Here is a 14826-nt window from a genome sequence, read left to right as displayed (position 1 = left end):
TGTGTGTGTGTGTGTGTGTGTGTGTGTGTGTGTGTGTGTGTGTGTGTAGGTGTGTGTGTGTGTGTGTGTGTGTGTGTTGTGGAGAGGTTCAAGGTCAGACAGGAAATGCCTGGGCAGATGGAACAGTAATGTGGACACACTGAGAGTGGTACACAGGAAACACCCTACTGAACAGCTGTACAGTATGTGTGTGTGTGTGTAGTGTGTACATGTGTGTACATGTGTGTACATGTGTGTACGTGTGTGTGTGTTTGTGTGTGTATGAGTGTATATGATCCAGAGCCATTCCTAGTCTTTAGGGGCCCTAGGCTTAAATCTTTTTATTTTTTATTATTATTATTTTTTTCACACCATTTTGACATTTTCCCATTTGGTTGAAATTATGTTTGACATGATAACTGATGCTTCTAGGGGCCTTCTGATTGGTCGGTTGAAATTATGTTTAACATGATGATTAACGCTTTTAGGTTGTTTAAATGATGTTTAACATGATGATTAATGTTAGTCAGTGGTCTGTAACATCCGATCGTCAAATGATATCCTTTGGTGATCTCAGCAAGCAATGCAAGCAACTCAAAGTGTTTGGGAACTGATGCTGATTTGATCATCGTTAACTGAAAAGTATTTTAGGAAGCATCTTCATTCGTGTCTCAGATAAGACCATGACATCCGTATCTGTTGTTTGAGCTCTCCAAACAACATTCCACATTCAAGACTAAGACCGGATCTACTCAGAAAATCGTTTTGGGAGAGTAAACATTTCATATCAGAATGCTTGGTTGGCTTCTATTTCGTTTAGTTGAATGGTACCCGCTAACATAAGCAACAACATTACATCAATCCAATGTTTATCATATAAACAAATATGATTCAGCTTCAATATGCACTATTAAATCATGGTAAAAGCATCAATGACAAAAATAAATGTACCACATAATACGTATCACGTTGAAGGGGATTCCCACCCTGGGTCTCTAGTATTTGTAGAAACGTTGCTTTACAGTCCTGGAAAACATGGACAACCTGGAAATTCAGGGACTAGATTTCCAGTCATGGAAAACCTGGTAAATGTACTAAAATGACCAAATATAAATCGATGTTGACATTTAATAGTAGCCTATTTTAGCCCCTCACTCCGATGGCCTACAGTATGTAAACCTATGTGTGTATTTAGTTTGAAACTGGACTGTTGGTAGCACTATAGCAGCGCTATATGTGTGGCCCATACTCCCTTTTTTTGGCCTCCCATGGCATTTGACAAGCTCATGTTTATTCTCCTCTTATTTTTAAAGTGCTGTAAAATCCTAACCGTAATGACTACAAAACGTTAATTTTGTGCAGCTAAAACTAACTAACTAATCTGAGTTTTACAGCAATGTACAGCACAGTGCTACTTCCCCATTAAATTACGTACGTCATTTACGAGGACCTGTTGGCACACAGGAGTTGTTGCTAACAACAAGAGGAGGCCAGATAACATTACTGTACAGTTAGCAGTGATGGGGGTAGCAGTCACCTGTAATGAACATGAGACACTTCATGAACCCTGCACCTTAAAAAAGACGGAATAAAACGGGGGTTAAATGTGTCGATACTAGACCTGGTAAATTATATGACTGTTTATGAGCATGTGCTGTCCTGGTCTGGATTGTCAGAAGAAAAAATCCTGAAAATGTCCTGGAAAAATGATTTCTCAGAAAGAGTGGGAACCCTGTTTACTACAAAGTCAAATGAGTTCACAGTGAGCTATTACTTTACTTTTACTTAGGCCTTTTTATTCCTTTCGGAACATAGGCCATTGATGAAAACAGTGAGCTATAGATACAGATAATTAAAAAAAATTAATGTCCATGAAAAAAATCCTATGCAGTATCACAATTACTTTCATAATCAATTATAAACATTTCAGTAACATACATTATTTATAACCAGACCAGCCACAGTGGGGGCATGCCATGTTACAACCTGAGCTTCTCAGTGTACTATTAAACACATTTTATTATATGATAGCTAAATGCTTTAAAGGCCCAATCAGTGATCAAAAATGTAAACATATGGCTAGCCCCAACCGAAAATAAGAATGGTGAATAACAACAGTTTAGGGGGGCACTGTCATCACACAATGGAGCCCCCAGGATACTTGTAGAATATTGTGGGTCAGAGCTTCATTTGGCACCTTGAGTTGGAATGATGAACACCTCCCCGTGGACACAGTCTGGCACACAGGTAGACACACAGTTAGACACACAGGTAGACACAGGTACGAACTTAAATTATGGATCACGTAGAAGTGAATCCATAATATCCCAGACACTCATTCTGGGATATAATGATTACTAGAGACATTAGTTAGCTGTTAAGTAATGCTTATTGTAAAGTGTTGCCACTTCTTGGACTCAACAAATGTACAAATCTATGTGGAATTTATGGGAAGATTAGATGAGCTTTTTCAATATACATTGTGACAAACCTGGTAGTGTTCAGACTCGCCACGGTTCAAATACAAACAAATTAGAGCAATATCGATCAATACAAGTATTTATTGAATTCAGGGCAGAATCCAGAGGGGAAAAGCTAAAGAATGGCCGTGATTCAGTCCGAGGTCAAAAACACAAAACAGGCTCGCAGACAGAAAAAGGGATTGTTCTCAATTCAGGGTAGTCGTCCAGTCCAGGGTCAGTACACAAGGGGGAATCTCAGCCAGTCCAGGGTCCAGTACACAAAGAACACCTACTCGCTTTCTCCTCACCTTTCACTACCTATCACCGTCACAACTCTGAACAAACAATCTCTCTCTCTCTCTCTCTCTCTCTCTCTCTCTCTCTCTCTCTCTCTCTCTCTCTCTCTCTCTCTCTCTCTCTCTCTCTCTCTCTCTCTCTCTCTCTCTCTCTCTCTCTCTCTCTCTCTCTCTCTCTCTCTCTCAATACAATAATACAAAAAAAAAAATAATAATAAATTCAATTTGTACCGCACTTTATATTTGTGAAAATCTCAATACAACAGAATAGAATAGTAGAATACAACAACTCCAACCTCACCTCCGCTCAACTTACTCCTGACTAACCAAGTGGCTTTGTAGTGTGTGTGTCTGGGGTGTGTGCACGTGAGATGTGTGTGAATTAATTCTGTGCAGGTGTATTCTATCAGTACTAATCAGCTAGTGTGTGTGTCTGGGGTGTGTGCACGTGAGATGTGTGTGAACTAATTATGTGCAGGTGTAATCTATCAGTACTAATCAGCTACCTAATTGATTCTACTCCTCCTGTGGCAGAAGTGTCTCCCATCGCTCACATATCCATGGGAGGGGGGAGGAGATCTGTCACACTCACAATATATATATAATTATCTTTTTTCTACTCGATAATGGGAGGACACAATTTATTGACAGTTACAGGCTATTACTGAAGCAAACTGCAACAATACAGTACATTCTCAGCACCTTGGACAAGCTTCAAAAACACTTACATTGCACTGTAGGGAGATTTGCTTAAAGCCCAACCTCTAGGTTAAACCCTACTGATCAATTATGGGTAGTTTACATCATTGGTATATAATTTCATTATTTATTTATTTCCATTTGACACCGGAAATGCCACTCTGAAAGAGTTAAAAAGGTCCACGCACGAATAACATGCACGCGCGAATCAAAAAAGCTTATCAAAACGCCGACGTCACAACAGGTGTGGCTTGCATATTAATGAGCCGAATCTAATGTTGCTTTTCCACTAAAATAAAGTACTCAGTTTGTCTCCGTGTGGGGAGGCGGGGCTGCTGGTGATCAGCATGAGAGCTCCAGAAATGACACGTGAAAAACTGCAGACCACTGATTGGTCAGAAGAGAGACGCGTGACGTCACTGTTTGGGGAGTCTGAACGAAAACAGAATGTCCGCGCCGCCATCTTTAATGTCTCGCGTAGGATATCTTTTGTACGTTTGCAGCAAGAAACGAGTGCAATAAAAAAGGATACAGTCACTGTGTATTCTGCCTCATTTATTGATGAAACAAAACCGACATCAACACAATTTGCCACCGAGCGGAGAGTTTAGTCTGACAAAAAGATCGCTGATTAGTTACGCTTGTTGTTGGGGGTTAGGGACGTAACGTTAGTTAGCCTAATGCTAACGTTAGCAGATAGACACGAGAGGCTATCTGTGTAGAATAGACACAATGAGGTAACGTTAGCGTTAGCATAATAGACACAACGAGAGTCTGGTTAATGTTGTTATTGATTGATTGAATGAAAACTGTGTTTTACTCTGGCTTGCCAAGCTCATCATAGCCCCTTTCGTGACTGATGCACCGAGTGAAGCTTGTGGACTCGACAACAGCGGCGGCCGCAGGGCGCCGGAGCCCGCAGCGCTAGTTAGCTCATAGCTATCGTGTAACACTAGCCTTTGCGGGCTCGGGCGCCCTGCGGCTGCCGCCGCCGTCGCGTCCATGGGCCCCCCGGCAGGGCACCCGTGGGGTCGGGTCGGGGTGTACAGAGAGGAGAGAACCATTTTGGGTCGGCCGTTCATGCCGGCCAGCGAGCCGGATGTCGGGATATGTTGTTAGCACAATAGCTACCAAGCTAAGCTATGTTATCTACTAACGTTATAAACACAATGTGTACAACGACACAATGATTTACATTATTACAAATATGGTAACGTGGTTAGCTTTAGAGATGGATGGATGGCTATAATCACGGAGCAATAGTGAGGTGAAACAGATACATTTCCATTCGGCTAGTAGTAGCAAGCATATATCTATGGTAGCAAGGCTCTCTGCCTGCCACTAGCTGTGTGACTCTCAGCGCCCCCTGGTGATACCCCTGGTGACCAATACCTGTTGTGACGACATTACACGTGCACGTTATAAACCATTGATTAAAATATGCAAGTGCATGTTGATTGTGTTGGGCAGACAAAATGTTTTGATAAAAACGCTAAAACTGGGTCAATTTCAATACTTTTTTTTACAATTCTTCATGAAAGTCACTGTTGGCCTAGTCCACATTGTTTATTGAACAAAAATACAACGTGGAGGTTGACCTTTAACATGCTTGTTTAGGAAAAGCTTGTTATTGAGCGGACACAAACAATGCAGTGCAAAAACAGCCTCAAGGGCCATTGTTATTAGGAAACTGGGCGTTGATTCAAACCCAGGTTTATCCATTATGTACCTCTATAGGGAGGTGTAGTGGTTACGTCATTGCCGTTTTTCGTGTCCAACCCAATGCATTTCCCCATTGCCCATTTCTAAATCGTCTCGTTTAAAACAAATAAAGCATTAACATTGCCATGGTGTACCTTTCTGTGCTTATTCATCCACAATCTATAGCTCAACATGAAAATATTCTCGCAATTAATCATTAAAAAAAAATCGCTGAATTTTATTTCAATAAAAAAATGCTTAAACAATAATGTTAGTAATAGAAGGGAACTCATTTTGTGCAAAAGTGGAACGTTTTTCAAATTCCATGCGGCATAATTGTTACAATTGCCGATAATCCATTTTCCCAATGATAAATCCCTATACGGGTGGAACAACCAGTGACGTCAGACTACACCTCCTTGAACCTGCCGCATGTCACCTAAGTGGCTTTTAACAGGGCTTGCTGATACAGAGGCACAAGAGATGGTGCATGGTGGTGCAAACACACTTTTATGGAGGAGTTGTGGCAAGATGTTACAAGCCAGAGCAGATGGTTCATGCCGTCTAGACAGACTCTGCAGTGTGTGTGGGGATGGCAGATTTTAACCTGTGTCCATTGATTAGCTCAGTGCACAACAGATGCACAGCCACCCCTGCTCCCAGGTCTAATTAGCTCGACTCAGAGCAGGTGTGGCTGCTGAAATCAGCCACGCCCCACATCACAATCGCCATGGGAAATACTTATATTAATAAGGTAATAAACAACGGAACAAAACAAGCAAGATGACATCCACTGGATGAGAAAAGGTGCCAGACATTTACATTTACATGGTTAATCATTTAGCTGACGCTTTAATCCAAAGCAATTTATAAAATGTGTATGACAAGTCAAGCAGGGGGACTACACCTCTGGCAGCTAAGGGTAAGTGATATTGTTCGTCAATATGAGTTAAAGTTGTTAGTAATTAACACTATGGTTATGAGATGGCATCATGGTATTTATTTTATGGCTTGATGTTCAGCACTGGTGTCAAAGAAACAAATAAATATAGTTACATACATACACACAAACATCTACACGCAGACATATTTGTACACACATGCATGCACAAACATTCTCAGATTCACACACACACACACACACACACACACACACACACACACACACACACACAAATCCAGGTGAGCAGGCTTCAGGCGATCCACCGAGATCCGTTCTTCACTCCCCCCCATGTCAATGACAAAGGTCTTATCGCCTGCCTTCACAACCCGGTAAGGACCATCGCAGGGTGGCTGTAGGGGGCCTCGATGGGCGTCGCAGCGGATAAACACATACCCCGCTGCTTGCAGATCAGGCGGGACACCTTCGGAACGCCGTGGCATGAGGTAGGGATGGGCAAGAAAGACTTGGCCTTGTCCAGCAGAGCATCCCGCTGTTCCAGTGCTGACCAGGAGACCATAACACAGGGAAGAAAATCCCCTGGGACACGGAGGGGTTGGCCGTATACCAGCTCAGCCGAAGATGAAAGAAGGTCCTCCTTAGGTGCAGTATGGAGTCCCAACATCACCCAAGGAAGTCTGTCGACCCAGCTGTCGCCCCGGAGATTGGCCTTAAGAGCAACTTTCATCCACAGGTGAAAGCGTTCACACAGGCCGTTGGCCTGTGGATGATAGGCCGTAGTGCGGTGGAGGGAGACACCCAACTGCTGGGTAATGGAAGTCCATAACGCGGAAGTGAATTGGGCCCCTCGGTCAGAGGAAAGATCAGAGGGAACACCGAACCGGGCGACCCAGGTACTGATGAATGCGCGGGCCACGTCAGCTGTAGTAGTCGCAGAGTGGGACAGCCTCCGGCCAACGGGTGGCCCTGTCTACCATCGTCAGAAGGTGAGTGTACCCCCTGGAGGGAGGAAGGGGTCCCACCAGATCCACGTTGATGTGGTCAAAACGCCTCTCAGGGACATTGAACTGCTCTAACGGGGCCTTAACATGCCGATGGACCTTCGCGTGTTGGCATGCCATGCAGGTCTTGACCCAACCCCCAATGTCAACCTTCATCCTGGGGCAGACGAATTTCGCTGCCATTAGGCGCTGTGATGGTTTTCTGCCCGGGTGCCAGAGGCCATGGACAGCCTCGAAAACTTGTCGTCTCCATGCATGTGGAACCACTGACCGTGGCTGCACCATAGATATATCACATAGCAGCGTTGTGCCATCATCAATGAAGGGGACGTCCGCCAACCAGAGGCCAGTAACCGCCGTCCTGCATGCCTGGATGTCTGGGTCTGAAACCTGATCCGCAGCCATACGGGCGTAATCAATGCCCAGGTGGACAGCACTGATGGCGGCACAAGAGAGGCAGTCAGCCACGGGGTTGTCCTTCCCAGCCACATGCCGGATGTCAGTGGTGAACTCAGAGATAAAATCCAGATGGCGTTGTTGCCTGGCAGACCACGGTTCTGACACCTTCGCTATAGCAAAAATCAATGTTTTGTGGTCTACAAAAACAGTGAAAGGGCAAGCCTCCAGCAGGAAACGGAAATGTCTGACTGCCAAGTACAGGGCGAGGAGCTCACGGTCAAAGGTGCTGTACTTCTGTTAGCTGGAACGGAGTTGTCGGCTGAAGAACACTAGGGGTTGCCAAATGCCATTGATCAACTGCTCGTAAATGGCTCCAACGGCATAATCCGAGGCATCAGTTGTAAACGCCACGGGAGCCTCAGGCACGGGGTGCGTCAGCATGGTTGCGCTCGCAAGGGCCTCCTTGGTATCCGAGAACGCCTTTGACATGTCGTCGGACCAGGCAATGGCATGCTTAGGAGTCTTGCCCTTGAGAGCCCCATACAGGGGGCGCATTAGGTTGGCAGCCTGAGGGATGAACCGATGATAGAAATTCACCATCCCCAGGAACTCCTGCAAGGCCCTAACAGTGGTAGGGCATGGGAGCTGCAGCACCGCTTCCACCTTTACTGGCAATGGGACCGCCCCAGCAGTAGTGATGTGGTGGCCAAGGAAGTCCATGGCAGGCAGTGTTATGACCCTGGCTCAGAGGGAAGCAACATAAAGGGGTCACAGACACCAACGGTCAAGTTTAAACCAAAAGGTTATATTTATTACTATAACTAGCATAAACAAAAGGTCAATGTGGTGGAAGGGAGGGAGACACTGCTCCCACAGTGTCTTCCAGCAGTAGTGTGACAGTGTGTGGGGCGGGGAAGGGCCTTTTGAGCCCAGACAGGCAGCTTCCCAATTAGCAGCTGATTTCTGCAATGCAGGAGACAGTGGCAAACAGCCTGGCACGTAACATCCCCACCCTTAAAATGGTTGCCCAGGAGGCAACCACCACAAAACATAGCATCTGAAACACAAAACAATCATTAATACAACATTCAACTATACAAAATATTGTGACCCATTCATTGTCATGGGCCACTACCACAACAGTGATAATGGGTCGACCCCTGTCGAACACGACCTTCAACCTTGTCGAATTCTCCCCACTGTGGAACATTCCAGAATGTTGTTTAAAACAAAAAACAACACTGTCCCGACTCTCTGGCAAGCGAGACCTCACAAAAGGTTCCTCCACTGCGGTAATTGGCTGGAGTGGAGCAGGCTCATCCTCCACTGAGGCGTAAGGCCTAGGACCCCATCCACAAACTAAGACCTTATCACACATAAGCTCCATTTCAACAGGCCTCTCCACCGATACCGACCTGTCAAAAAGAGACAGCAAACCAAAATCAATATGAGAGCTAAGCTCACTGCGCTCAGCAGGACAGAAAACAGGAAAACAAAAACCATCATAGGTCTCTGGTACCACCACAGCACCCATATCCATTCCTCCTGGCACTGGCAGCTCAGGAGACTGTACATCATGAACATCCAGAACAGGATGTACTGCCTCAGGCATGTCACCACCCTCCCTGGAACACAGCAACACATCATTCACAGAAGCATTATCAGAAACAGCCATGACATTCTCACCATCCAAAATGGTGGCACACACATCAACATCATCACGATCAAAATGGTTGCCACACATTAGGCTAGACTGTGGAGGTTGCTGCTGTACAGGTAACTAGGTTGACAAGCATACCCAGCATACCCAGTGCCTGTCAGAGTGTCAGTGTGGTCACGTGAATCAAGGTCAAAACTATTAAGCAATGTACTGGAAACAAGTGATTCATCATGATCATGTGCTAGATGCAGTATCTCGGGACAATACACGGCTGGAACTACAATCTGAAACACACTGCCCCAGTCATCCTGACTGGACAGGTTAGATAGTGTCCACTTTCTCATGAGCACATTATTGCTAACAAAATATCCTTGAGACGTATCTATCATTGCATCCTCTAAAACCGCCTCTTCAAAGAGGGACGACAAGGAGACATCTTTATTTTGCTCTAGCACTAGCTGCTCATGAGACTGTATCACCTTTCCAAATCCCTCAACAGAGTCACTTTTCAATTCAACAAAGAACGTGTCACTAAGCGTAATGTCACAATTTGAGTTATGGCTGTCACTTTTGTCCTTTGACATTGCCCGTGTTACAGCACACACAGGGAACACTCCTGGATGTTTCTGTGCCAGCTCATCAGCGACCTCAGAAACTACAGGGATGGGAATTACATCTGGAGTAGCCAGCACTTTGCCACCAGCCAAATTATTCCCTAGAATGAAGGACACACCATTTATGGGGATGTGAGAACATACCCCCACAACAACGTTGAGTGTGACCTCATGCAAAGGTGCATTCACAAAGCCTCCTCCAAAGCATTGAACAATGGCACCGGAATGCAATGAAGACTTTTCCGAAAATGGCAAAATCCCATCCAGAATGAGGGACTGAAAAGCTCCTGTATCTCTCCATATTGTTATAGCCTGCTTTGACTCTAGTGCATCAGTCAGGGAAACAAATCCATCCATCATAAATGTTGAGGAGCCCTCTAGCGCTCTGTCCCCACCTTTGATACTCCCCCCATCACCCTCTAACGTCGGCATAGTTGTTCTGCTTACGGTTTCTACCAGAGCCACAGTTTTTACATTTTTCTGTTTAAGCACAGGGCACCCAGCAATGATATGACCAGGCTCCTTACAGTAGAAACATATAACTCCCTCTGGGAATGCACTAGCAGAACCACCATGCCTAGGAGTTGAAGTAAACTGACCAGTAGACACAGGTTTTGGGAAAGGGCCCCAGAAAAGGACGCCTACCCCTGGACTCAACACGGTATTCCTCTACAAAGACGGATTTGTGTGTCAACACAAACTCATCAGCCAAGACAGCAGCGTCGCCTATCACCAATACCTTACGCTCGTTTAGATAAGTGGAAACTGTATCAGGAACACAGTTTTTAAATTCCTCTAGGAGAATCAACTGTCTAAGCTGCTCTTTTGACTCTGCTTTCTGAGAGGTGCACCATCTATCAAACAGGTTCTCCTTCTCTTTTCCAAACTCAACATACGTTTGTCCCTCCGACCTGCGATAGCCTCTAAAACGCTGACGATAGGCCTCTGGGACTAACTCATAAGCCCTCAATATGGAAGCTTTAACAAGCTCATAGTCAGCACTTTGTCCAAGGGACAGAGAAGTATACGCCTCCTGCACCTTACAAACCAGGACACACTGCAGCAGCGCCCAGGCCGTATTAGGCCACTTCAACGTGGTTGCCACCCGTTCAAAATGGGGAAAGTACCTATCCACATCCTTCTCCAAAAAAGGAGGCACCATTCTAATATGTTTGCTGACATCAAAAGTTGAACGCGACTCTGAATGCACATAACCCGCCTGCAAGGCAGCATGCTTAAATGCAAGCTCTTTCAGCCCACGTCCATGCTCCAGCAACATTTGTTTTTCCTTAAGCTCACGCTCTTGTTGCTGTTGTTGTAGCTGTTTTTCCTGAAGATCAAGTTGTCTACCCTTAAATGCTAACTCTCTAAGCCTCCATTCAATGGCAACACCTTCTGCCACACCAGAGAGTTGTGGAGACACCTCAGACAAAAGAGGCTCCTCCACCTTCGCCACAAGCACACGCTCCTCAATGAGTATAGCCCTCAAAGTATCTAAGGCAGTTGTTTTTAAACGTTTCTCACAGGCAGTAAGCTCAATATCATAGTGTACAGCAAGCTTCAGAATTTGCTCTTTGGTAAATCTCTCCAACAGCTCATCAGAAGGGTCACCAATAAAATGGTAGCCATCCTTACTGTACTAGTCACTACAATTTACTTACTTTACAGTTTGGTACCAAGAGTTGCCAGAGCTCAAAACCACCCTAGTATACACATATTTATTTGAAGAACCACTAAAGAAACACTAAGAACCACTAAGAACCACTGAAGAACCACCAAAGAACCACTGAAGAACCACGAAGAACCACTAAAGAACCACTAAAGAACCACTAAAGAACCACTGAAGAACCACGAAACACCCCTGAAGCACCGCTGAAGCACAGCAAATGGCAAATGGCAAATGGCAAACTATACAAGAGAATCAATGCCCTTCAGTAACACAAACCAATTGAGGCAAAACCCCTTGTGTGTAAACAACAAACAAATTCAAACAAGTGCCCCTTATAATCTGATATGACCACAAATAGCTTCTAACATCTACACTGCAGACAACGAAGGACTGCTAGGCCCACCACATGTCTAATCTAAAAGAAAATGACTTACATCAGGCCCTAACACACTAACTATATTTTCTGGCACCCTAACCTACCTATACTGAAAGCTAAAGCACTGTAGACCTAGCCCTCTTCAACCACACCTGCTACCAGCCAAAGATCATATCGACCACAAACCTGTCAAGTATATGGTATGGTACAAGACAAGTAGATGGTACTAATCCCTTCAATGACTGCCCCAGGGTTAAGTGGTACACAGGAAGCTAAAAACAGCCAGAAAACAATTAAACTACCTACTTGTGGTGTCCACTAAACTAAATATTTTAACAGCATACAAGTAGTCAAATCAAATTATAAAGTAAGGGCATACTCACCTGTTTGAAGACCGGCTCAAGCCCCCACGTTACATAACACCTGCTCACTAACCAAACTATAGCACCAAGACACACCATTCAAGATACATTTTTTTTTTTTTTTTTACTAAAGGCAATTGCCTACTCAAACAAGTCTAGGGGTATATGTTTTCCAAATTCAATCCCGGACCAGCGCCCAATATGTTACGACCCTGGCTCAGAGGGAAGCAACATAAAGGGGACACAGACACCAACGGTCAAGTTTAAACCAAAAGGTTATATTTATTACTATAACTAGCACAAACAAAAGGTCAATGTGGTGGAAGGGAGGGAGACACTGCTCCCACAGTGTCTTCCAGCAGTAGTGTGTCAGTGTGTGGGGCGGGGGAGGGCCTTTTGAGCCCAGACAGGCAGCTTCCCAATTAGCAGCTGATTGCTGCAACACAGGAGACAGTGGCAAACAGCCTGGCACGTAACAGGCAGTCCAAACTGACAATTTGCTGGGTTGATGATTAATCCATGCTCTCTGAGGCGACTGAAGAGGAGACGGAGGTGTGTTAGGTGTTCTGCCTTGGATGTGCTGGCTACCAGGATATCGTCTAGGTAGACGAACACGAAATACAGGTTGCGCAGCATGGCATCCATTAACCTCTGAAAGGTCTGAGTAGCATTTTTGAGGCCAAAAGGCATCCTCAGAAATTCAAAGAGTCCGAATGGGGTTATAACTGCCGTCTTGGGGATGTCCTGAGAGCTAACCGGCACCTGGTGGTATCCTCGCACCAGATCCACCTTCGAAAAAACAGACGCGCCAGCTAGGTGGGCTGAAAAATCTTGTATGTGTGGAACCGGGTAACGATCAGGTGTAGTGGCGTCATTAAGGCGCCGGTAGTGGCCAAACGGACACCAACCGCTGTTAACCTTTGGAACGAGATGGAGAGGCGAGGCCCAAGGACTGTCGGAACGACGAATGATGCCCAGTGCCTCCATGGAGGCAAACTCATTCTTAGCGATGGTGAGCTTGTGTGGGTCGAGACAACGAGCCCTAGCATGTACTGGTGGGCCTTCCGTTGAGATGTAATGCACGACTCCATGCTTAGTGGCAGCGGACGAGAAGGTGGGTGTTGTGATGTCCGAGAACTCCAACAGGAGGCGGGAGAAATCATCAGCGGGCGAGACGGCGCTGGACAGTGTCATTGTGGCTGTGTCACTGCGCTCACATGCCAAGGAGCCAAACGTCTCAGCATTGACGAGCCGGCGATTCCCCACGTCTACCAAGAGACTGTTGGCACAAAGAAAGTCAGCGCCTAGGAGGGGAGTGGACACCTTGGCCAACACGAAATCCCAGGTGAAACGCTGGTCAGCAAAACATAATGCCATGGTGTGTTTGCCAAATGTAGGGATCGCACTGCCATTGGCAACATCAAGGGCGGGGCCCGTCTCGCTGAGTGAAAGTCCTGAGTGGACGCCGGCAGCACGCTCACCTGGGCACCCGTGTCACATAAAAAACGGCTGCCGGAGAGTGAGTCGGTGACGTACAGCAAGCCTGCAGGATGGCCAACACTCACGGCTGCTAATGAGTGGCAGCCAGTGCGTTTCCCGACCCACTGTAGCTACATGATAGAGAGTGGTTGGAACCCCTGCTCATCAATGGTGTAGGCCGATGCTGCCAAACACCTCTTCCCAGCTGAGAAAAATACATCCGCTTCTCTAGCTAGCTGACGAAAGTCAGTTTTGATGGAATTAGCCATAGGTAAACAAACATAGTCTGGTAGCTGTTGCAGGAAAAGTTCTTTAAATAGAAAACATGGCCCATGGTCACCTAGCAGAGCTAACATGTGGTCCATCAGTTCAGAGGGCTTTGAGTCACCCAGTCCAGGTAGAGAGAGAAGCTGGCGAGCACGGTCAGATTCAGACAGACCGAAAGCCTCTTTAAGGTGTGTTTTTATAGTAACATATTTGTCATGTGTAGGTGGGTTTTCCAGCAAACTCACCACTCTTGCTGCAGTTGAGTTTGTAAGGGCTGCTACAACATAGTAATACTTGGTGGCATCCGCGGTAATATCCCTGAGAGCGAATTGGGCTTCGGCTTGCGCAAACCAAGCGTTGGCACTCTGTTCCCAAAACTCGGGCAGCTTGAGTGAAACTGCGTTCAAAGATCTGCGATCTGCGTTCTGTTGTTCAGTTGACATGTTCGATATAATCTCCGAAATACGTCCAAGAGAAAATCAGGGTCACCAATGTAGGAGTGCAGTAATGATAGCGCAGACGGAGTCGTGTTCCGATGCAAAAACAAACTATTTTATTACGCACTCTACTGTCGCACAAACAACACTTCCATTCATCTTTCACTCGTCTCTCTTTAACTACATCATCCCCCGCTAAGGGTTACGGGAGATGTAGTAAACACCACAATAGGCTAGAATGCCGTCAATTATGTCCCAGTAGCCACTACACATACATACTAGTGCTGTCAGGTGATTAAAAAAATGTATCTAATTAATTACAGGATTTGTAATTAATTAATCTAATTAATCGCATTTTAATCGCATAACCATTTTATGCCTGATATTCTATATTCTATAATCATATTTCAAATTGCATGTGTCCGGATGGCAGAATTCAGTACTGTATCTACAAAACCTTCTGTTTAATCATCTTCCATCTATTAATTTGCTTAGATTTTTCAGGTCTGGTCAATTTGAGCATG

This window comes from Notolepis coatsorum, assembly GCF_963971535.1.
Source record: "Notolepis coatsorum genome assembly, chromosome: 8".
Lineage (NCBI taxonomy): Eukaryota > Metazoa > Chordata > Actinopteri > Aulopiformes > Paralepididae > Notolepis > Notolepis coatsorum.
This window is presented reverse-complemented; position numbering follows the sequence as displayed.